This window comes from Aphelocoma coerulescens, chromosome 3 (genome assembly GCF_041296385.1).
Source record: "Aphelocoma coerulescens isolate FSJ_1873_10779 chromosome 3, UR_Acoe_1.0, whole genome shotgun sequence".
NCBI lineage: Eukaryota > Metazoa > Chordata > Aves > Passeriformes > Corvidae > Aphelocoma > Aphelocoma coerulescens.
The window spans coordinates 90979811-91005295 of record NC_091016.1 but is presented as its reverse complement, the minus strand read 5'-3'; the positions used below and the strand labels follow the sequence as shown (position 1 = coordinate 91005295).

The following is a 25485-nucleotide window of genomic DNA, read 5'->3' as shown; positions in this document are numbered from 1 at the left end:
TATCCACCTTTAATAGTTATTTGACAATGATATAAAGATCTGTGATATTAATTGCAGCTAATTTCTCCTACTCACCATGCTGAAAATGAAGTTCAAGCTGTGGATTAATGGCCCTTTGCTACTTATGAGGTTCTTTATGGCTAATTTGGCATCATCCATCAAGCTTCATTCATGTATTTATTGAACAAAATGAGCAGGGTTTAACCAGTGAAGGTGAGTTAATAAAAAATAATGAAGGATATTTCTTAGATGCTCTGAGGAACTCAGTACTTGAACCTTTCAGCTAGCATTTACTTACCCAGATAACAATTTTATGTGATCTTCCATTTTTCTTTATTCATTTTGCTCAGTATATTGCTTTTCCACATATTTCACTCTCCGTAAAAAAACTAAGACACCAAGAGCATAAGAAAAATAAGCTGTCATTATTACATCAGTGGTTTTGATAGGAGGAAGTGGGACTAGTACAAAAGTTGTTTTATCTGCACTGAATTCACTGACTTTACAAGGGACCTGTCTTTTGCTCTTGGCTTAAGTAACAGAAAGTTGTGCTTGAGGTGCTGCCACTATATGAAAAGTACTTTTCAGTGATCTGAGAAAGAACATATATGAGACTAGAATCATTGTGTGTTTCTTCAAGAAGCAGAAGTTTACCATCATATCAAGCCTTTCCCTCAGATTTTCTCTGTGAGAGAAAATTCAGCAGTGTTTGACCTAGAAACCTCAGACTTAAATAATAATAGCTGCAGAAAAACAGTTTTTAATAGGATTGCATTTCACAGTTTCAGAAAAACATGAATTCCCCTCACTTTGTGTGGATTCTCTAAACAGGAAAGTCCAATTCCCTTTGGATTCTTCCCCTCTGAGCAAGGGTGAGACTGAGTCATCCTCCATTTGTTTGTCTTTGATGACAAATATTACTCTCAACTTTCAAACAATGTCAGCAAGAAAACAGAGTATCTGGAGCTTGCTCAGTTATATTTCTACATTTCCAAAACACTACATAATAAATATGCATATCGGTCATTTTAAACACTTGAATACCTTCACTGGCTTTAGCTGGAATGTTTCTAACATTAAAACTTGCTGAATGAAGATCATCATACTTATTGAAGCCATGCCTCTTTTGTGATAGTAATGTGGCATTCTGGGCAGTGAGACAGACTTAGAAATTTCTTAGTTTAGACATACTCTTCTGGGAGCACCATGACATTCAGGATTTAACACAACCACTTATGTTGAAGGTGCCACCTACACTGGGTGGTTAAGTTTTTGGACAAACCACACTGTTCCCCTGCAGAGAGCACTGCTAAGACTGCTAGCCTTGTCTCTGGAAGCTGCTAATTCTCTTTGTGCACCTGTGAGTCCCAAGTGCAAGGTGTATGATGGAAACCATTTGAAAACAGCCCACTCTGCAGCAAGCGACAGATTTAGTCTGGAATTTTATGTCTTCTTTCCTCATTGATTCAATTACAGTTCTACCTGAAACAGTGACAAAAGCAGAATGCTGGAACTTCAGTTATCCAATTTAAAGGCAAATAATTCCGTACCAGACTACAAAATGTTGCACACAGAAAATATGAATATTAATGTATTGCAGTTTCACCTGTCAGAGTCTTTTCTCTGTGCAGTATTTTGCCTTGCTGAGCAATGAAATAGGTGTTCTGCAGCGCCAGGCTCTTTTCACAACAGACAGGCTGAAATTGCTTCCTTGGTTAGACAGCTCACCCTTGAGGTATGCTCAAAGCATATCCTTTTTTGCACATCTATACAGCAACTTCCAATTAGGGAGGCAATATAAGCAGTAAGAGTCAGCAGGGAAGGGAATAAGATGTTCTTTGTCTCCAGACAGAAAATTCCTTGCTGAAAAAAATGTTAGGATTCGGCATGTCAAAGTTCCTTTGCTTTTACTCATGTGAGAGAATCCACATACATGTTCACGACTTTCCTAGAGCCTGTTGGAACTACAGCTCTCAGACCTTGGACTATTCAGAGAGCAGGAAATGTGTGTCTGATCCTCCACAGTAACATTTTATGGAGAAAAGCTTTCTTCTCCCAAGAATATTCTCATCTGCAAATGTGACACAGCCTCTTCTCCATCTGATAGAGGTTTTCCACTAAATTCAGTCTGGGCAAAATAACTAAGCAAATCCTGCTGTTATTCCTACTTGTTGCTGTGTGTTGATCTTCTGTAGTCATTCCTAATGCAACACAAGAAGAGAAAAAGAATATACTTTTCAAATAGGGGACAAAAATACACTTCACAAGACTATCTCCAAGTTGCTGCTCATCATCAAAGGTTGAGATGGTTGGACAGTGTTAAGGCAACACCAAGCAATTAACAACTTGTATTAAATATCCAGCAAAGCTCCATCTCAGCAGGGATTCTAAGCCATGCCCTTGAGCAAATCTTTGGGGAAATCACCAGTAACACTCCTATCCTCACAGCTCATGACTTTTTTTCTGAGAATACAAAACTGATTTGATTATTTTCAGGCTTCCCAATATTCTAGTCTGTGTTCATGTTTGCAATAGATTGCAATGCCTTAATAATATGCCTGTTGTTTACTGGGAAGCAGAAAGGCTAAGCAGCACCTAGCTCAATCCAGCATGAAATCTGAAGCAGTATTGGGGTTAAGTTTGAACCCTTCATGCCACCTTTGCAGTTTCTGAGTTTTCTTTAACTTTTGGCTTTGTAGCCTCAAAGTAACTTCAGTCAAAATATCTGAGCGTTGTCAGGTTTCAGGTCAAAAGTATGTCAAAAGTAGAGTTTTACATGAATCTCACCCAACAGTAAATCCCTTCCTGCATTTGATATTCAGCCTAAGCTCCCTTGAAAAGTTTTAGGTTTTGTGGTGAATATTTCTCACAGCTCTAGGTTGAATAAATCTGGAATGTTATACCCCTCTCAGCAGGTTTCATCCAAATCCCAGCCAATTTTACAGACATCCTCATGACTATGAGGAGAGTGGGTAAAGGCAAAGATTTTGTTGGTGTACAGTCAGATTCTCAAGCCTTATGCACTGTCCTGTGTCAGTCAGAACAATAAAACAAAAACAGCAATTGTCCCTCTTTTTTTCACTTACCAGCTTTACGTAGCAAATATCGAGGGCAAAGTTCTCAGTGAATGCGTCATGAAACACTTATCTCCTTTTAGATTCATTAGATTCATGCTACAATAAAAAACATTTTAGAGTCACAGCAACAAATATTTTTGACAGTCTGTTAAAAATGGTCAATTTTTCACCCTCAGAGGCAGCCTCAGCTCCCCAGTTCAGCTGCCACCTCCCTTTGAGAATGCCCAAATCCCTTTCTTTCCTCTGTTTATCCCAAGAAAGCCCCCTGGATGGTTACATTTCTGCAAATAGGTGCCACACAGCTTCCTTTATCCCAGCTACACAGAGAACCAGCATAGGAAAATTGTGCACCAGAGGGACCTGAAAGGATAGACTGCAGAATCACTGAATGGGTCAGGTTGGAAGGGACCACACTGGGTCATCTCCAGTGAGGGAGATTCCACAACCTCTCTGGGCAATCTGTTCCAGTGCTCAGTCACCCGCACAATAAAGTTGTTCCTCCTCATATCCAGGTGGAACTTCCTGTGTTTCAGTGTCTGCTTGTTGCCTCTTGTCCTATTGATTGGCACCACTGAGAAGGACATGGAAACATCCTTTGACACCCTCCTTTCAGATACTCAGAGACATTGATGGGGTCCCCTCTTGGTCATTTCTTCTTGAGGCTGAACAGGCCCAGCTCCCTCAGCCTTTCCTTGTAAGAGAGATGCTGCAGTCCCTTAATTGTCTTTGTTGCCCTTTGCTGGACCTGCTCAGAAGCAACTGGATGCACAGTCTTCCAGGTTCAAACATGCATAGCCCAGCCAGCAAAAGACCTGACCTGACAAGATTTTTGTGAGAGCTGTGGCATGACCATGCACCACAACCTATGTCTGTGCAAGGGGACTCTGGTGGGTCTGTCACATGAGTGAAACTGTAAAAACAGTAGCTTTCGGTGGTAGGTAGGCTCCAAACCTCAGGAAAGAGATGATGTTCTATCCCATGCTTAACTGTTATTCAGAAGGCAGATTGCCTGCTTCAGACTCAGGCAGTAGTTTTCAGTGTTGTTATCAGCCTTGGAGAGGTTCCTGGACACAAACTTCCTAACACATAGGAATATGCCTCCTCAGTTTTGTCTCTCGTTGTCATGAAGAAGGCCCAAAAAGTTACTTTACAAAAATTTTCCTTGTCTTTTTCTTCATAGCTGTTACCTAAAGGCCGTGAAAACAAAAGTAGCTAAATATGAGAAGTTACATTCCTTCATTGGAAAATTTATATTGTTAACTCTACTCTGCAATGAAAAACTTTGTGCAACACTGCTTTTAATTTGTCATGCAGAGTAGATTAAAATATCTAAAGAAATTATATTGAAGACGCTGCAAACCAGAAAATAACCTTTGCAACAGTCCTTGTTTAAATTATTTTGAGCATAACACTTCATATTGCAAGTTCCCTGACATTCTACCTATATGTATGAACACTGGAGGCAAAGACTCTCCTTCACAAAAGAGAACATTTAAAGTTTTCCGTCACTCAAAGTGTCCTATAGGAAGAATAATCCAGCTGCTGGTAAACTGATGGCAAATTCTAGTCAGGCATGCATTCAGAGGACAACTTCCTGATCCCTATAGGCTTAAGAAACAATACAGCCTGTTATACCAGTCAGAAAATGAGGCCCTGTGGGTCAGTTCTGCAAAAACCACAAACATAGCACCAAATAGAAAGGATTACTAACCTCTATTCAAACAGGGCTCTCTTGGTAGGTTGTGTTATGCAACTTTTCCAAAAGCATGTTAGATATTGGCAGACACTGAGAAATATCATCCAAGTCCTGGTTTTTTTTCTCTCTCTCTCCCTCTCCCTCTTTTTCTTCTTCCTTTAATACAGTCAGTCAATTTGGTGTCCTGGAGGGAGAAAAAATGTTCCATGAAGAAATCACTTTGAAGCTTAATTTTTCACTGCCAAAGTACTTGGGACACTTGTTTTTTCCAGTATTTCTCTAACTCTTGTTATCACTACTGCTGACTCATCTCCTGATGCCGAGGGAAAAACAGCTTTATGAGAACACGAAGAGGTCATGACTGAATTATTTTGGCTGTTATAAATGGCTCTGCAACTCATTCTCTGCACTGCTATTAAACAGATTTTCAAAAATTCTGGATCAAAGCTAATGTTCCAGAGTAGGAAGATTCCCAAAGAGGTGGAGAAGCATGTAGCCTTACCTCTGCTCTGGAGCAGAAGCATCATCTCTCAACCAGTTGTGGTGAACATCACTCTCCTGCATACTGCTGAAGTACTACTCCACAGCAATTCCATTCAGCGCACCCCAGTAGGAAAAGAATATCTCCAACCTTCCTTTTAAGTTCTTATGAGGTGCAGTAAATAAGGACTGATACATCAAGGCACTTCTGGAAAACATAAAAGTTCTGCTATTTTTCTCTTTTTTCCCTGCCTCCAAAGCTTGCCTATGGATTTTGTTGGTATAGAAACAAAAAAAAACCCACTGAATTATTTCTCTCTCTTTCATAAAATCCCACATTCTCTCTGCATACATATCTAAATATATCCAACAGCAAATAAAGTAATTGCAATAAATCACAATTTCAATGAATTTTACCTGCATTCGCTGCTTATAAATCTTAGTGAAGTTATGAAATAACTTTTTCATGTACTTTTGCAGAAGTTATTTGTAAATTCCTTTAACAAAAAACTTGTTTGTACATTATGCTGTTTGTGACCGGTTCAGTGTAAAAATTTATAACAACATTATGTGCAACTGCATCCCATTAATCAGTCAGATGGGTTGTCTATTCCTTTATCAGAGGCAGAATATTATGTGACAAGAATATGAACAGACTAGGCAGCTAAACACAGCATTGATCTGGAACGAATCTTTAAGTCTTTCTACTTTTCTCAAGATTTTAATCAAAGTATTAAGAGTATTGATCAGATGTCTGTGTGTGTGTGTGTGTGTGTGTGTGTACATGTGAAGATGGCAGGGATAGGTCATGAAGAGATATAAAACTGGAAAATCCCTTCTATTAAGAACCACTCCTGGATACTTTCCTTACCAGGAGCTGCACTGTACAAGCCATGAGCTAGTAGGTTGTTCAGCTAATCCCCATCTGGCGAAATTAAAGAGCATTTTGCAGCTCACATGCTACAATGAATGTCAAATTATTTATAGGCAAAGGGACATAGTAACAGAGGGGAAGCTTTCTCCTGTCCTGAAATGGGTTTGCCTTGCAATCCTCACCCTCATCAAACAAAATATCTCACAAGCAGACAGAGCAATAGATGGGCTGGGCTGCTGCATTAAAGGGACATGGTGGCAGCCTGAGGACAAAGGCCATTGCTGCTGCATGTGGTGCATGAGACCACCCTGGGGGAGATGTGCCATTTTCCCATCACGTACTGTAGTCACACCTACAAGAAAGGCAGACAGAAGAAAGCTCAAGTTTGGCATCCTCTTAGGTTTTAGGCATGGAATGCTTGCTCCATAATTACTATTAGCACAAAGAAAGTTGCTCTGAACAGGGAAGAAGTCAAACTTTGTCTGCTTAGAAAGTCAAAGACTAGGTTGCCAACACAGTGTAAGCAGGTTCAGCTTCGGCTGCAAGCTGACAGAAGGTCATGAGGATCACAGTATCAGAGATAATCACCTGCCTCTCTCCAAAATCCTATCTCAGGTGTCCTCTTCCTCGATCAAGTTCTTGGTGCGCTTTGTTCCATCTGTCAGTTACTTGGAACTGTCACTGAAATTTGGAATATTTTTCATTAAGACCTGCTGTGAGAAGTCTGGGAAAAGCACAATGAAAAGAAAGCAAGAATAAATCTTCTCAGTACATGTTCAGCTGAGAGCTGATGGCATCAGCTTCTCCTGAGCATTTCTAGTCCTGGCATTTATGAGAGTACTGATAAAATATGGCTAACATCTGTCAATCCCTATTTCAACAGTGAACTTCACAGTTGAATAAACATACTTCTAAGCACGGCAGTTAGGTTTTCTTTTTAAGCACGTCGCTTCCTTACCCCTTCACAGAGAAATTACTTTCATAGGAAATTTAAAATAAATAGAAGAGAAAGTTCAGTATAGACATGTGGTGTTCATCAAGGAGAACTTCCAAATCAGCAGGAGTTTTCCTTCACAGAGCTGGAAACCATCACCATACCATCATCATCTGCTCATTTGGATCCCACCAGCTACCATGGCTGAAAGCCATTAGCCCCCTTGCCTGCCAGTTTGACCAACAGCACTTTCAGCAGTTTAGTCTCCAGAGGCTGATAAAATGGGGGAAAAAATAACCTATCATGATGCGTATTTGCCTATTTTTGTTCCTAGGAGTGGGTCCTGAGCAGGTTACTCCTTTAGTTGCTATTAAAATGCCAGAGCACCATAGCAATCATAGTAGAAGTTTGCTTACTATGACACTCAGGATTACTCTTGGCCATGCATCCTCCAGAAGCACGGGGCACACTTATCTCCTCCCATCAGATGAGTACACACGTGGCCACTTAAAACTTCCAGTGTTGAGCAGTCTTTTCCTTTAAGCTTGGATGGCTTGTTTTGAATCAGTTCAGGATAAACATTAGGTAGCATTTCCACAAGAAATCACCATGTGTCTCCATCCCACAGAATTTTCAATGCCCTAGAAAGAATTAAAAGCAGCTCATAGTTGTACTCCAGAACACACTTCTAATGAGAAGCAATAAGTGTCCTCTTGATATACTTATCTGTACCTGTAGGTTTCTTCTGAAATATTTTCTCTTTTTACCCTGATGTTTCCATTTAATTCACTTATTCTTTCTTTTCTCATTATTATATTAGCTCCTTTCAGTTTTCAATTAACTGCTTTCAAGGTTCATATCCCTTAACATCTGTAACTATTTTGTTTCTCCCATTACACTCCTTTCCTGGTTTCCATGTTGCATATATTTACACTAATTCAGTAGAGGCTTTGTTAATTGTAATTCCTCCACATGATGTAGGCTGAGGCATAGGATATCTCACAAGCCACTACACAAAGGGGAGACATACCATGAAGGCAATTTCTTTTGCCAGCATGAGAGATGCTTTCCACAGCCCCCATCTGTGGGATGAAACAGGTTTGGTTGTACCAAGTAAAACCGTGGCTCCATCAGGAGAACATTTGTCATAGCTACGATTTCTCCATTTTTCTCCCTCTCACCACAGCTCTGCCTTGAATGTTATAGAATGAACTTGTCTAATCCAGAAGATGCTGAGAAAGTTTTCTAGTCTGATTCTCTCCCAGTTGTTTTCCCAGTTTCTATTTCTCTCCCTCTGATAAGCTTTGTCCAATAGGGATTATCATTATGATACCATTTTAAAATTAATTTTTCAGGTTAATTTGTTCAAGCATGGATGTAAGGGAAAGATTTATTTCCAAAAAAACTTTTTGCTGCTTTTGGCAAACATATTATGTTCTTCTACTATACCTGATTCTTTTGGAAACTAGGCTTGAAAGAAGCTTTGATGTCAATATATTATCTTTACAGATCCTTTGAGCATTTCAAAGCCTGTGGACATTACGGTAATGACTTACAATATGTCTTGATGAAGATTTCAAGCCAGTATATCAATACCAGTGAAGCTCTTTAGGACAAATAGCACTGCACATAATGCTGAAAAAAAGCCATTTTCTTTTCTTCTTTCAAGTTTTGATAGCTAGAGGATACAAGCAAAGTGACTGTGGCACAGTCCCAGGCAAAGGGGATCCCCTTGCCTAGCTACCTTGCTAATGAAGAGGATCCAAAATGGCAAAACACATCAGCCTGAATTTTTGTTCAAGTAACGTTCAGTCCTACAGAGACAGCGGTTATTCCCCATGTCAGCAGTCACTAGTATGATCTTCTGCAACAAAATTCAAACCATTTGTTCAGCATCTGCACTGAATTAATTCTGTGTTTGAGCTGTGGCAGGGTGCAATGAATAATCTCTGCAGTTGCTCATTCGTGCTTGCAATAAACTTCACTACTTCTGCGCACTTTCACTTGTCAGTAGGGCACTGAAACACAGATCACAGAAAAAGTAATTGCCATTTATAGTCCAACAGAGCAACAGATAGACCCTACACCAAAATAATTTCTGTTCATTCAGTTCATTCTTTCTTCACAGGGCAAGGCAGAAGGATCAAACCTGGAAATTTTTTGAGATGTCAAACTTGGCAACTTGGGTTCAAAACTCATTCTGAATATCTACCATGTTTGCAAACCTTTTATATCTCTCCTCTCTTAGAGAGGATCAGTGGGGTCTCAGCACAGTCAGTTAACTCAGATTAGGTCTTGATTTCAGATTTTGCCACTGTGTTTGTGATTTTGAGCATATCACTCAAGTTTTCAATGTTTTTGCTCTCTTGCTTAAAGCTAAACATTCAGATTGATCACTTCATAGAAATTTTATAACTATTGATTATTATTTCTATCATGTTCAACTACTGCAGGCAAAAAGCATCAGAGATTTTTTTTAAAAGAATATTTGCTGTCCTAGAGCTGCAAGTTATATAAAATCCATTTATCTATCCCCCTTAATAAAAGTTGACTACAGCATCCACAAGTATAAAGGAACAACATCTCCATCAACAAGAAGCTCTGCTGTGTTAGAGCTTCCCCCATAATCAGTTTGTTCACATCCATTAGGAATATTAATGGTCTGGTCCAGAGGAACAACTTTCAACAGCTCAGGTTTTTTACATACATACCTCTATGAAAACCCTTTAAACCAAGACACATAGAAAAGTACATGGTGAAAGAAAAAGTACTGGACTATTCCTTTCAAATGATGAATAGTAATGCAGTACTTCCTTGAAAAATATCTGCATTTGGGTAGTCTCTTACTTCCCTTTTCAGGGCTTGGCATGTTATTTCCTCAGGTACTTAGATCTTTCATTTCAATTTTCAGGAGCCATAATCTTTAAATATAAGCTTTCCCCTGAAGTAATATATGCTACACTGAAAGCTTATCTGTCATCAGTTACATAGCAATAGGGGGACAAAAGACTCCCTCTATGTTTTGTTCTCAGACGTCAAACTGAAGCCATGAGAAAGCAGTAGGGAGAGCTTCAGATAAAGAGTATTCACCATTAACATGCAAATATGAGTCTGGATTATATTCTCATAGTGTATGTCCAGCATACCTCCAGAACCAGATTTCATCAGTTTACTGGAGAAACAGATTTTGCAAGATTTAGAGCAGAAATGACCCAGGTCATCTGGAAAACTTAGGTCAGTATGGATGCAATTTCCCTGGGGCTTTCTCACCACAACAGCTTCCTAACAGGAATTAAAGTTCAGTTTAACTTCAGGTCCTATCATGCAAAGCACTTCAAGAGATTGGCTTTAATTACCTGATAAAGGAATTACCTATGTACCCGAAACCACCTTTGCCAGGATGTTGCATTCTCAGCTCAGCAGAAAACTGTTGCCAAGGCCACAGACTGAACTTCCACCTCGGGCAGCCTCTAAACTGATGTCCCACATCTAAATGTAACACCTTTTGGACTTAAATTTACTGCACATTCACATTAAAATAGAAGAATATAAAAAAAAAGACCTGAAAGCACACAAAGGCATTTATATCATAGAATGTGGAAAATCAATTAAAATAAAAAGGAACTATCTGGAAGATATACAAACACTGCAAATTATGTAAAACCATGCAGATTTTGTGTTAGAATTACCTTCCAATTTCTCCTCTTGCTCCCTTTTTTCTTATTTCATGAAATGGATCAATTACAAAGTAAAACCAAATCTTTTAAGCAGATATGTTTTAGTGTTCTGATTAACATTCATATTTTCTGTGAATCAGATCAAACTTATCTGGGAAAGGAATTTACACTGCAGTAACCTGAGGATGTTTTTGCAGATCTTTTCATTTGATAAATTAATTTTTTAAAACAACATCTACTATTCCATTAATGAATTTGAATTTCAGGTTGTCATATGATCCTTGAGTTGGCTTTAAATTCCTGTTGTATTCTTAGCAACAGCTTGAGCCTGTCACAGCAATTCTCCAGAAAAGCCAGAAGTTCAAATACACTTTTCCTTCACATCTCACCTTTATATAAGTTCTAGTGAGATGTCTTCTTATCTTGTGGTTCAGTCCTACGTAAAATTTGGGTTTGAAAGAATCAAAGGCTACTACAAGTTTTTAGATTATTTTTTGCAGCTACTAATCCTTTCGTTTTCTGGATTCCAAGGTGTGATGACATGAATCAAGGAGGGTCCCTTGGTTGTGATGCCTTAAGAGGCCTCCTAGAAACAGACTAGACAGGAGTAAGGGAATAAAGGTAGGTGCTTATTTGAAGGGCCTTCAAAGGTACCCCCTGGGGAGCCAGAGGCTGCTGCCAAGATGGACCCCAAGATGGACAACAGGTCACGAGTTCTTCACACTTTTATGGGTTTGGTTCATTTGCATATCAGGGTTAATTCTCCAGTTAAAGCTTCAGTTTTGTCCTCAGCTTACCCACCCACCCACCCCCCTCCTCCCCCCGCCTTAGCAGCTCTTTGGTTTATACTTTTGGGCCTAGGACAGTCTGGGTGTCCTTGAAGAGCAGGCCTGGAGAGGCTTTGTTTTGTCTACCTAGCACGAGAGCAGAAATTAACAGGCTACAAGAAACTTTCATAGTTTCACATTAAGCAGTACAGAATTTGAAAAATATAAAAGTTAAAACCTAAGGCATCATTTCCCCCCCTTTAGAGGCTTGACAAAGCCTCTATCTTGCTGAGATTCTATTCCAAATATTCTAAATATCTACTAATAATATGTCTCACAGCAGTATATATCTATAAACAAGAATTATAATTACAATCATTATAAACAATCTTTAATTCAGGGTCAGTTTGGTAACCATGAAACCAGGATGTGGAAGATACTATCAGTTTTGAATGTTATCCAATGTAAGATCTAAGTTTAATTCTCAAATTGTAAACAAATTTTGTTGATCTTTTCACTTCAGTCTACATGTTAATTATTAGTTTTGTATCCAAATGAATGTCTTTGAATATACTTTGGACTAGAATCATATGCAAAATTTAGTTCCAAACCTGAGCCAGGGTTACTGACTGTGTAGATAATAAGCACAGGAAAAAATCATTTAAACTACATCATCTTCATTTGTATCAGTCTCTGTTTTCTCAGTTGCTTCAGGAGCAGAAGCCTTCTTAACTCTGGACTAGTGAATCCAGGGTCCTTTGTCAGCAACTTTGACTGTGGTGAGGGTGGTCAGCAAAATCTGGAATGGTCCTCTCCACTTGGCCTGTAGAGGATCACTGTCCCACCACTTAACACGGACCCAGTCTCCAGGCTGGAAGGGATGTGCAGGGGTGTCCAGTCCTATGGGTCTGGATAACACGATGTGTTATCTGCAAAGTAGAACCTAAAGCCATTAGATATCTCTGCAAATCAAGTTTCCCCCTCATGTGAATGTCACCTGGAACATGTGGAATTTGATATGGCCTGCCATACAATATTTCATAGGGACTGATGTTATCCCTCTGCCTTGGTTGTATACGGATCCTCAGTAAAGCTATAGGCAAGGCCTGAACCCACGTCATGGATGTCTCTTGACAAATTTTGCTAATTTGTGCCTTAAGGGTCCCATTCATGCATTCCACCTTATTACTGGCTTGGGGTCTGTAAGGTGTGTGGAGATCACAAGCAATTCCCAAATTCCGGCTAACTTCTTGAATCCCATTTGCAACAAAATGTGGTCCCCTATCTGAGGACATACCTAAAGGAACCCCAAACCTTGGTATTATATGATTAAGCAAAACTTTCACCACCTCATTGGCTGTGCTAGTACGACAAGGGTAAGCTTCAGGCCATCCACTGAAGGTGTCAACCAATACCAGTATGTACCTCTATTCTTTTTCAGATACTTTTCGGGACCCTTCTTTGGTTCTAAATCCTATGTGGGAAAACCTTACTGAATTTAGTGCAGCTAAACCTTTTCTCCAGCCTTTACAAATATAGGTGCAAAAGCTACACCTTCTGCTACAGAACAAAACTGCTAAAAGAGTGGTTTCACTCAATAAACATCGCTCCCTTTGGAGATTATGAAATGTGGAATGCTTCCAACAATCTACTGTAAGTCCATGGGCATGCAATGGCTGGGTTTTAAAGTGTTGGTCTTAATTTTTGTTTGCATTCATATCCCTTTCAAATCTGTTCTTTCATCTGCTAGAAACACACACTGTAAATTAAACTCTGGCACTTACTGTGCTGAAGGACAGCAGATCTGCTCTGCCTCAACCATGATCCTCTCTGCATGTTCCAGAACTGCCTGGCAAGCTGCAGATGAATCTTACGTGGGGATAGAGAAGGCCTGGGAGATGTCCCTCTAGTGAGAAAGACAAAGCTACAGTTGAACTCCAGCCCTGTTCACCTCCACTTATTGCCACTTTTGACACAATTTATACTCCAGGAATGCCAAGAAACATCACAACTTCTTATTTCTTAATGGGAGGGGAAGTCTCAAAGCCTTAGACAGAATCCAAATAGAGATTGTGGTGCTGTATTCCTCCCCTTTCCCCTGCCCCTAACCCTGGCCACTCCCTCTGGTTCTCCCTATGGGCTCCTCTACCCCAACTCCACTCATGTACCGCCCCTGAGCCCCTGAGAAAATCCCCTGGTCCCTGACCAGGAGGTCTCTCTGCCTCTGGGGATCAGCTTGTCACCATGTAACAATAAAAGTCCCGTGAGGCCCACAGGGAGAGCCCCTTCTCACCGCCTTTACTGTCACCGTGTTGCAGGCCAGCAGGAGCAGGTACGCGGGGCCGTCCGGAAGGACTAAGGGGGAGCGGAACGGCCGCTCTGTCCTGAGCAGCCCCGCAGCGCTTCCCGAGAAGGCTGCAGCTTGCTAAACCAAACCAACCACTGCAACAGGAGATGATATGAGCTATTACTGAATCAACATCCCCTGCTGGAGTGACAAGTTTATTTAGCACGCTTTCCTGTACAGACAAATATTTCTGCAAAACAGAGCTTGGAAGACAATGTTCATGATCTACAAACCAGGAAGGCAGGGCAAAGGGAAGACAGGAAGGTGTTAGGTATAAACGGGGAGGAGCTGGCAGTGGGGTCTGCAGAGGGTTCCAGCTGGCTCCAGCAGACCCACTGCAGGGCACAGCTGAGCCCAGCAGCTGGTACCTTTTAATTTTATCCAGGTTTGCTCGAATATTGTTGTTGGAGGTAGAAGAATCCTGACTCACCACTACCTTTCAGCACGACATGGTGCAGTGCATCAAAGATGTAAGTTGTCTCAAGAGCTGAAAGCTGTTCTCAATATCACCGAGACAAAACCAATATACAACCCTCAGCCTAGGGATATGGTGAATTCTGTCTGGTGGGCACCCAATCCTCCTTTTACTCAGTATCTCACAGGATCAGATCAAACTAAAACTGAAGTGGAAACATTGGTTATGGGTCCAAATGCTGAATATTTTTATGCACTGTGCTGTCAGTAATTTACTCTATACACTTCACTTAACCAAGGCCTTTGCCAGATGACCAAGAATATGATTTCTGTCCAATTGAGCAAGTATCACTTGCAATTCATTCTTGATTAAAAATCTGAACTGAGGATCCCAAAGCTGTTTTTATACAAATTCATGTGAAAAGCATCATCTCCAATGAGGATTAAATTGTACAGCCCTGATTTGCACCTGTCAGTTTACATTTCTTTTAATTTAGGGATAATGTTGTCTGCAAGTTCGTTCCCACATACAAAGTAGAAGGGAGACAGGTATAAGTGATAATTAATCTTTGGTTCCCAACATATTTTTTTAAAGCAAACATTACTTTACTCGCTGTAGCATATAAGAGCAAGTAAATTCTTTTAAGGAGAAGCAATATCTACACTCCAGTGTAGCTGGAGTAGTAATATCTACACTCACTGTAGCCACTGGATAATAGATAAGTTTTCAAGCACAAAAACACTTCTCTGAAAGCACCCTAAAAGTTCATCTGTTTTCCACAAATCTTTCACTAGTAACAAACAGAGGTGAGATAATAGCTCTCCCTAAAAACTTGTCCTCACATTTACTCTGAGATTTTATTTAATGTTCAGTATCCTAGTGGACTGTGGCAAATCCACAGCTACTGCAGAGCAAAACACCAGTCCTTTCACCCAAGCCCTACCAGTTTTCACCTGCTGAGAATGCATTCCAAAGCCCCCTACCTAAATTTTCATAGTGTAGCAAAGTGCTAACAGAGTGCAAATATTTTTGTATGCTTCATGGGATTTTCTGTTCCACTGAACAAACAAGGCAGTAAAGCCTGTGGCCATAAAAACACCAGGAACAGACCCTGCAACTGGAGTACTGCCCCACATGGTTGCAGGGTGGCAAGTTCCCTGGCTCAGGAGGGAACTGGACAGCTCTCATCCATTCATCCAAACATTTGAAAGCTCTTTAAATACATTTTGAAGTGTTCTCCAAGGGTTTGTAATTAAAACTCAAATAGGAAAACTGTTAATAAGGCGCTTTATGGAAATGGGCTGTTTAATCATAAACTACCTCATGCTGAAAAGGCACACACACAGGAGTAATTTCCATTCAGGTAAAACGAGGGCGTTCCTATCCCAAACACATGATATTCATTTACTGCAGTCAAAGATAAGCCACAAGCAAGGAAAATAATACAATATTGGAAAATTTGCAAAGTATTTAAAAATAATAGGAATTCAGCATCTAAAAGGAATTTACTTATTTACACCAGATGTTACAAATGAAATGCAGCCTTACAAAAGATTAATGCTCTCCAAGTGTTCTGTGCTTTTCGAGGTGTGACCAGAGTATGGAGAGCACAAAAAACTCCTAACCATTTACTGCACTTTCACACACTTCTAGAACAAGAAGTTGAAAACCTTGGGATCACAGAATGATTTGGGTTGTAAGAGACCTTTAGAGATCATCTAGTGTAACCTCTCTGCCATGGCAGAGATATCATTCACAAGGTCAGGTTTCTCAAAGTCATATCCAACATGGCCTTGAATACTTCCAGTAAGAGGCATCCACAGCTTCTCTGGGCAAACCTGTGCCAGTGCCCCACCACCCTCATCATAAAAAAATACCTCCCTCATGTCCAATCTAAGCCTATTCTCTTTCAGTTTAATACCATTGCCCCATGTGCTATTACTACAGGCCCTTATAAAAATTCTCTGTCTTGCTCATAAGCTCCCTTCAGCACCTGGAAAAACGGTACAAGTTCTTCCTGGAACCTTCTAGTGCTCCAGCCCTCTGATCATCTTTGTGGCTCTCCCATGGATTTACTCTATCTTGTAGCATCTGACAAGAGTGGAGTAGGGGTGGGAAAATCCTCTCTCTCAGCCAGCTGGTCACGCTTCTCTTTATGCAGCCCACGAATGGATTGGCTTTCTGGGCTGCAAGTGCTCATTGCTGATTAATGTTCAGTTTTTCTTCCACCAATATCCCTGAGTGTTTCTCGTCAGGGCTGCTCTCAGTTTGATCACCCCCAGTCTGTATTGACACTGGAGATTATGCAACCCAGGTGTAGGATCTTGCACTTTGCCCTGTTTAACTTACTGAGGTTCACATGAGCCTACCTCTCAAGGCTATCAGGTGTCTCTGGATGTCACCCCTTCCCTCCAGCATACTGCACCAGCCAACTTGGTGTCAGCCACAAAATCAGCAGAATGTTTCACGTTTGGTTGTGTCTTGTAAGTGAAAACAGCAAGTCAAACCTCCACATTTATTCAATTCAACTCATTTTACCATGTTAGTAACTATTTCTATTAACATTGGATTGTATACATGGGCAAAGCATGCAACATATATAAATATACACTTCAGACCCCCGTGGTCTGAGACAACCTCTACTTATTCTTTGTAGGCTGCATTCTGCAGGTTGCTTTAGTTCACCACAAATGCCATTGGTCCAGCGCATTTTCAAGTAGAGGATAAGCCAGAGCACAGTAAAAGCTCTGCCCAACGTGAGCATCTCTCAGCTGATAGCAGTGGTACATAGACCCTTCATCAGAAAGAGCTGTTGTCCTAAAATTAGAGTTACAACGGATAAAAGGTAGTGGGATAATAATGAAAAATGTCTCTCTTCCTGATCTTATTTTATCTCCTTTAGATATCTGGAGAGAAGTGTAATTGTCTGAAAGAGTAAAACCTTTTCTATCTGGATTATTGCAGACAATGACCAGATCCATGTGTAGCCAGTGCGTTGTGTTCTCCCTTGCAGTTCAAACCAGAAACAATTCAGGCATAAGCTCCATTTAGTAGCTGCAGAGAGTATGCTCTCCTTTCCCAGTTTTGCAAGCAAATGCAAATTATAATTTTATTCACTGCTCTTCAAGAGTGAGTTTTGTCAAAGGTGCAAGGCCTGATCCAATTCTGCTGGGCTCGATGGAAGTTTTTTTCTACTAACTTGCTTTGACATGAATTGGACAACAGGAATTCATTGGACCTCAGGCACAACCATCACTTTTTGAACTGATTAGTTAAGACTATTACACTCATCCACAGAGCCCCAAAATTACATTGAGTAATAAGAAAAGAATCCTAAAAACATACTTATTGTAAAATTTAGACTAGCTACGTATTACATTCACTAAGTTGTTGCCCTTGGAAGAGTCTAAAGACAAAAGCTTCCAAAGAGATTTAAGGAACTTATCTGTATAGAGAGAGGGCAAAGTCACACCAGTAAATCAGAAAAAGGATAATGAGGTCTTTGCAAAGCTCTCTGTTGTTGACTTAAGTTGCAGTCTGCTGAATGCCAGAAGGGAATATGAATTTTCACTGAAAAAACTGACCTCAAAACAAACAGAAAAAACCTCTAAAACAGGCCCCCCTTGAAAACTAGATCTTTATTTGTCATTAAAACAAGCACAAGATGGTGAAAGCAAACTGAGTCTTATGACTGTAATTTGTTACAGTCACTAAGCTAATATATGAGCCTCAGCATCTGCCGACTGCTCATAAAAACATTCTATTTAGCAACAGTTCTGCTGATACTGTGTAACAGATTTGCTGTATTTTCTCTTCCTTTCCCTTTATTGCAAGGGATATTTATATAGAAATAGAATGCTTGCTTCTGAGGAGTTCATCTGTGCCTTCTGGCGTTTCCGTGCCTGTTATCGCAAACAGATGATCAAGACCTGACCTGGAGCACCAGCTGAGAGAGCTGACAAACCCTGCTGAAGCAGAAGGCCTGGCTGGTGATTCAGAACAGAGTATTCTCTCAGGAGAACTCACAGACCAAGGCTTCTGGACATTTGCCTACATTTGCCATAGAGTTGCTAACTAATCTGTCACCTTAACTTGTGCATATATGTTGGTGTATAAGCACATATTCTATAGTTCATATGTGTCCTGCAAATAATTGTTTCTTATTATTACTATGAATAAAAAGAAAAAGAACAGGGAACTCTTTCACTTATTGATGTTGTAATCAGTCCTGCCATGATATGGGGGAAAAGGCTACTCAGATCACGAGTAGCAAATTCATTGCCGTGGATTTTCCCATGCCCATTGCATTGAGCACCCATCCAACCGCTCAGCTTCCACAGGGACACCTTCAACAGCCACATCTGTATTCTTTTGATTTTACCTGTTACTGCTAAACACAAGTCTGGCAATAAAATGGATTCCATCTCATTCCAAATACATGGCAGCAGCAAACCCTTAGGATTTTTCACCACCTTGTAGGTCCTTAAATTGTTATTAAGCTGCCGTAATTTGTCACTGTAGAGAAATACTTACCTAGTTTTAAAAGATGGTGAAGGTACTATCAAAATAGCTGAACACTCCCTAAACAAATTCAGATACATATTTTAAAATAAAGAGACATGCCTAACTTTGATTGTCACTGGGAAACTGAACCAAGGCAGTACAGTGAGGATACCCTCAACCCAATGTAAAAACATGCTCAGTAGAATTTCTGCTGTTACACTAAATTCAATTACAATTGCAAAATTGTCCCATGACATGGGCCCTTGGGAGAGATTTTGCTATAAAAAATCCTCAGTCCTGGTTCTCAGACAGCAGGGACTGCTGCACAGAACGTCCCAGAGCAGTTAGATTAAGGGTAGCAGCTGGGTTACTGATGAAAAAAGTGTCTAATTTTAAAAACTTGCCAAAATCAAAAGTTCCCACTGATGTCTCATTTTCTAAAGACTGTGGTGATTCATCATATATCTTTGCCTTTTCAAGTTCAAAACCCCCTGCAGTCACTGCCTTAGGAGGAGAACCTGGTTGCTTAAAACTTAAAGGAAAGGAGGGAGCTGTGAAATTAATAAAAATATAAATGCAACAACTGGAAACCCAAATACACTGAATGCCCAAAGGGTAGGTGCCAATTCACAATCAATTTCATTGGTAGGTGCCAATTCACACAATTTCACAATCAAAATTGTGAAAAAGAAACTTTTTTTTCTCCTTAGGGGAGAAAAAAGCTGTTTCGGAAGCATCCTTCCCGTGACTGATTGCAAATCCCACTTGTTATTCCACTTCATCCAAGGAGTTGAAACCCACTAAATACACTGCAAGCTGAGGGCCAGCACAGCCCAGTGAAAAGAGGTGTGCAAGCAAATCTCTTCCTAAGTAACTGCAGTTCAACAATAACTCAGAAGATCCTTCTTCCCCCAGTGGAGAACAGTGACTCTTTTCCAAAGGGAGCTGCAGAGGCTCCAGAAGTTCTCATCCCTTCTTACATATCAAAATCCTCTGGAGCCCACAGACTGCCAGTGGGGCTCATTTGGGCATGGAGAGTAACAACTGACTCCTCCAGCAGGACCCCACAGCCCTTAGAGGAGGCCAGCACATGCTAGATGTGCTTGAGTAGAAAAGGGTAGTGCACAAGTTAGTCAGGCTTTTCAAATTGGACCATAGCATTTCTGCTTTCTTCCTTCAGTAAAAAACATTCTGTTATGGCCTTTTACCTAACAGAGTGCTAGTAAAGAGGAAAACTCTGCTTCTGGGAAGACTAGGCTTTGGGATGAAGTAAGTGAGCCAAGATAGTTTATGTTTTTTAATTAAACTGGCTGGAAAAACAGAGCTCTGCTGCTGACCCTGCTGCTCAGTGACTCAGAGCGGGTTACGGCTCATCTTATCTTTGCATTTTAACAGCTTTCACCAGTCACCTCTGCTACATCTCAGTAAAGCTGGTGGAAATTCACACAACTAAGACGCAAAACATTTCAACTATATCTTAATATCTCATTCTTTCCTCCTGCTGTACTTGTGGGAAAATAATGGAAATCTAGCATGAGATCTAAAGTTACATAAATGTGGAGGGGAGGCCTGACTGCTGGGATTCAAACAGGGATGTGACCCTGATAGAGACCATTGGAAGCTTATTCTGAGAAGTGAGGGATATTGTGGTATAGGCTCTGACACATGTGATGACAATTCAGAGCCACCAGAGATTCTGACTCAGTTCTCACCACAACTGTCATGCTTGGGTGACATCCAGCAAAACAGATTAGCACTTGAAAACTAGTTGCTAGAGATGTAGGTGGGTAACAGATCGCAGTTGCCACCTCAGAAGAAACTTCATCTTTGAAAAAGAACTAGTAATTTTATAACGATCTCCAAGTTACATCTGCATCTGTGCCAAGTGCAAACAACACTGCATTCTGGACCTGCCATATCAAACTGTGCAACTTCATTGCTAGCACTCTGTCATGAGTGCATCAACACAGTCTAGAATTAAGCAACAAGAGCAGCAGACCAGGGGTGTACCAAACAACCAGACACTGTGTCCATCCATCAGCCTAAGACGTGATCTGCTCTCAGAAGATCTGACAGTTCAGATTTCCAAGCAAAACACAAGAAAAGGCGTGGGTGACTTAATAACTGTGACTTTTCCTTCTGAGTAATGGTCCAGTTCAGTGGTTCTTTCAAAAAGAAGAATCTTTCCATTGATGTCAGCAGAAGTTGACCATCACACCCTAAGACAGAGATGGTGAAACTTCTTGGTCTCTGTGGCTACACTGGGTTTAAGAAACAGTCCAGTTTCCTTTTTGGTAAGTCTTGACTAATAAACTGTTGCTAATGTTAACAGTTTGCCATGGCTGCTGAGAAGGGGACCAGCCCTCACTGCAGGTCCCTACAAATTTTGTAAACCAGTTTATCACTGTTTAGTGATGCAGTTACAGTCAAGGACATGGAAGCAAACACTGCACAGCAAACCAAGGAAAGGAGGTCATGGAAAGAAACTACAGCTCTAAAAAAGATGAAAAGAAAGTAAAGAGAAGTGGCTGCAAATAATAGAGAGTTGCTTGATGAAGTCACTTTAAGCAAAGATGCAACAAAGGATCAGACCTGTCCCTTGCTAAAGCCAACAAGATGTTTTTACATAAACCTGGTAATCAAAGGTTACAACAAAGTTGCATTTTCTGACTCAGATTTTATACCTCAGTTTGCATCCGTCTCCCATCTGCCTCTCTTTTCTTGCACAAAAGAGTATCCCCGTCCAAATTGTTTATCAGGAATAATTCTGGGCCAGACTGTGCCTGGATCATGTCAGAGCACTACAAAGACACGAGTTGGTTACAGTGACCAAAATCATGCCAAAAGAATGCTGGCAGTCGAATAATCAAAGGATAATGCCCTAATCTCTACCCCAGCCCTCCCCTTACCTGCTCTTATAGACATAAGTAGGAAAAAAATGGGGAAAAAAGCCTTGTGAAACCAAGTACTCTTTACTTACATTAGGTGTTAACCTGTACTGCCATCTGCTCTTCAAGAAGCTTCCAGTTTTCACCTCATCTTTGGAGTGAGGCACCAGTTCATCTATTCTGAAGCTGTTTTAATGTGGAATGAGATTTTTAAAACCAAGCAGTGTGTTCATACCTTTAAAATTTCAATAAATAAAATACTAATACATTATCACATACCCGGTAAAGAAGAATCACGTCAAAAATATGCACTTGGCCAAAAGATCCTGTGGGGACACAGATTAAGGCTGGGCTCCTGCTTCTAAGGAACTGCACAGCCAGGAACAGTGCGGTTAGATCCACACTCTAAGCTTGCTAGCCAGAGTCTTTAACCAGCTGTTTGAGGTATTTGAGGAAAAACACAGATAGCAGACTGCTAGAAATTATATACATTATCTTATAACAATAAGTTCTGTTTTGAATTTTTAGCTTTGAGTATTTCTGTGGGAATAAAAAGGAAAGACAAGCATTGTGAAGACAAAACAGCACTGGAGTTTCCATTTCCATAGCACTTTATAAAAGCTGTCATTCCATATGGTGAGTTTTTGCAAACAGTTTGAAAGGAAAGCTTTCAAAGCAAATGTAGTGGCCATGTTCCAAGCAGAGGAAGCAGGCAGATTTCAAGGTATATTTGAAATTTACAACTCTACAATAACCTTTGGCACAACTTAGAGCTGCTTTTTCATTGGAATGATCAGCTTGGAGGTTCCTTAGTTGTTGGTTTGATTTTTCTTTCATGTGATTCTCGAGCTCCCTCCTGACAGAGTAATTTTACCTTTCTGTTCCTTGGAGCCAGCTCTGAAGGGCATATGTTTGTTATAGAAAATGACAGACCTGAAACTTGACAATTTTGGGAAAATAATTAAAGACTAGTGTCAAGATCAAGTGAACTTTCAGGACAGAAGGAGCTGCCTGCTACTTTACATGACTTACCATGAACTGCTGCTTCCACATTGTTTGGATGTTTGCATTTGTTCAGCTGTGCTTGATCTCTTATCACAGCTGGCTATCAGCCTGCTGCAGCTGCTCCTTTTTGACCTTTTGCTTGAAGTATGTTTTCTCCCCAAAATCTGTTAGGATGCAAAGGGCTGAGCAGCACTTCCTTGAGGATGACAAATGTCATTGGCAAGGCCTTCAATACCTGCAAGGAGGCTCCTTCCCAGTATGATGTACATCAGGAGGAACAGAGTTCCATACAGCAGAGTAACAGGAGTGGAGAGGAACATATCTACTGTTTCAGGTTGCAGCTCTCTCATCTGTAAAACTGAGAGGCAAGCAACAACTGTCTGGAGAAACCTAGAAAGCAGCTACCAGAAAACAACAAGGGACAAGGATGACACTGACACAGGGCCTATGGGAATGTAGTATTTCCCAAAACTAATTAATTAACAACAGCCTGGTATCGTGGAGGGGAGAGAAATTTGGACTGCAATACTACTGGGAAGGTCTATCTTTTTTTCCTTCTCCTCTTGCTGGCTGTCTCTTCCCTTTCTGTGTCCTAAGAAAGCTCTTCTCTCTCTTGTGACTGCAGGGCAACTCACAGCTGATGCCTTCAGAAAAGAGGTGTTTCTTACTATTAAAACTCAGATCATCTCTGGTCTTAATTATGCCTGGAATCTCCATAAATCACATCTTACAACCGATGGAAATGTCATATCTCTCCTGGGGAGAGGAGTAGTAACCTACTCTGTAAATCCAGCCTTGCCAATAATTAATACCAAAAATCAAATCAGTGTTCTGAGGGTACCACAATATTTCCCATTTTGATCTCTGTAGGGGAACTAAAGCAAAACAATACAGGTCTGTCAGTTCCTGGGCTCCTTGTTTTGGAGGGCTCCTAAGGTGACTCAGTGACATGGCCACAAGTCAATAACTCGCACACCTTACCACCAAGGATTTTGTCATGAGCACCAGAGAACACACTCACACGCACACATTGGCATTTTGTAATCTCAGTTAAACAGTGAACAAATGTCAAATGTTAAATAATCCCTCACTTTCAACAGGAGAAACTGCTATGAGCAGCTGCAACCTCTTACAGCAGAATTAACCACATGTTGCAGAGTTGCTTATCCAGGTGGCACAAGACAGATCCCTCAAGAAAGAAGCTGTAGGTCCCAGTCACATCTCTACCAGGAAGGCCAAGAGCAGAGCCAATACAACCCTGCGGGGGCAGGATGGGGCTGCAGTGGGCTCAGCCAAGACACTGCTGCCACAGGCCGATCTCTAGCTCTGGGGGCATCCATGGTCAGCCCAGGAAATCCAGGAAGTCCAGACGGGGACATGGGTGACACAGACATACCTGTGGGGCAGCTCAGGTGAGGATGAGGCTGATAGTCCCAGCAGAAAGGCATCTGCAGTGGGAGAGGGGGAAGCTGCTGACACATCCTCATCGCTCCCCAGCCCTTTAATGGTGCCCACTCAAAGTTTCACAGCTTTTGGGGAAGAATCCTGAATATTCTCTGTTTGCATTTTTCATAGTTTAACATGATAGATATTCTTTGTATGTTTTGAAAAGCTAACATGCTGTCTCGCCCAGCTCACCAAGCAGCAAAAATAGAGGACGCTGATGTTTGAACTCATGTTAGTGATACACCTCTTCACTTACACTCAAAGCTGGGGAGACAGATGCTGTCACACACTTGTGCTCAAGATTCTTCTGCAGAAAACTTAAATGCAAAGATCACAGTTTGCACCTATTTTTGACTCCTTCTTTCCAAGCACAGTCAGATACTACAGTAAGAGAAGAAAATTACTTAATTTTATAGAAGTTTTTTGGTTTGCAGGGAAGCAAGTGAATCCAGGCAGCAATGTAGATATATTTAACTTCCATTGATCCAATCACCAGTATTCTGTTCTTGTTGTTGAAGCACTCCCCTAAATATTAGGTAGCTAATGAACTTGTGCCTCTTTAGTGACACCAAAACATTGAATACTTGTAGATTTGAATTTACTGTCATTTTGCTTTTCTCATATTGTTTTTGAAATTTGATCAAGATTACTTAAAATATTCAGTGAGAGAAGGGAGCCAGTTTTGGGGGGGAAGAAGATGTAGAGGTGAGTTACATATACTCAAGGGTTTATTTCTGAGCATTCTGTCTGTAATTCAGCAAGACAGCTAAAAGCATTGCAACGCAGCAGTATGAGGACACATATATGCTTAGAATTAGATGCAGACATAAAAAGCTTCCAAAACTGGAACACATAGCAGGTGTTCCACTGTAAGTCCACTAAACACTGAAGTTCAGGAAGTGAAAATGCATTTTGTAGTTCAGGGGTTTTTGTCTGACAGCATTTCAGGAACAAAAGCAAAGAATAAGTGTGGGAAAGATGAAGTGCCAAAAGCCTCTTCAGAAAGTATGTTTAATCCTTAAAGAAAAATGTACATAAAAATCCTCATGGCTCCAGCATTTCATAATGCACATTTCTTGATCATTTGCATTAAATACAATGTTCTGAAAAGCTCAAAGAATCACATGACTGTGAGACTGGGAGAAAAAGGTATTTATATGGTTATACAAAAAAAATTTGCAGTTTATTGTATAACTTGGGACCACATCCGTAGCTTTATCCAATTCCAAGATTTTTAAAGTACAGTGTATGGAAAAACTACAGATATGGTTTTATCAAAATTCACATATTTTCACAAGCTGGACACAGGTCCTAAAGATGTAGGAGAACCATAATTGAGAGGGGAAAAAAAAAAGAGCTGAAAAATGCTGTTTGGA

The 25485-nt window shown here is 40.6% G+C and overlaps 2 long non-coding RNA genes across 2 annotated transcripts; both read right to left on the bottom strand.

The window, feature by feature from the left end:
• Window positions 1–4189: 4189 nt before the first annotated feature.
• On the bottom strand, window positions 4190–6799 carry LOC138107353 (uncharacterized). The gene is made up of 4 exons (XR_011149433.1): window positions 6716–6799; window positions 5276–5461; window positions 4789–4957; window positions 4190–4264 (listed from the first exon to the last, which is right to left on the bottom strand). It is a non-coding gene; the product is annotated as an uncharacterized lncRNA (long non-coding RNA).
• Window positions 6800–16895: 10096 nt separating this feature from the next.
• LOC138107352 (uncharacterized) lies at window positions 16896–22068 on the bottom strand. The gene is made up of 3 exons (XR_011149432.1): window positions 21938–22068; window positions 21751–21844; window positions 16896–17084 (listed from the first exon to the last, which is right to left on the bottom strand). It is a non-coding gene; the product is annotated as an uncharacterized lncRNA (long non-coding RNA).
• Between the last annotated feature and the right edge of the window lie 3417 nt (window positions 22069–25485).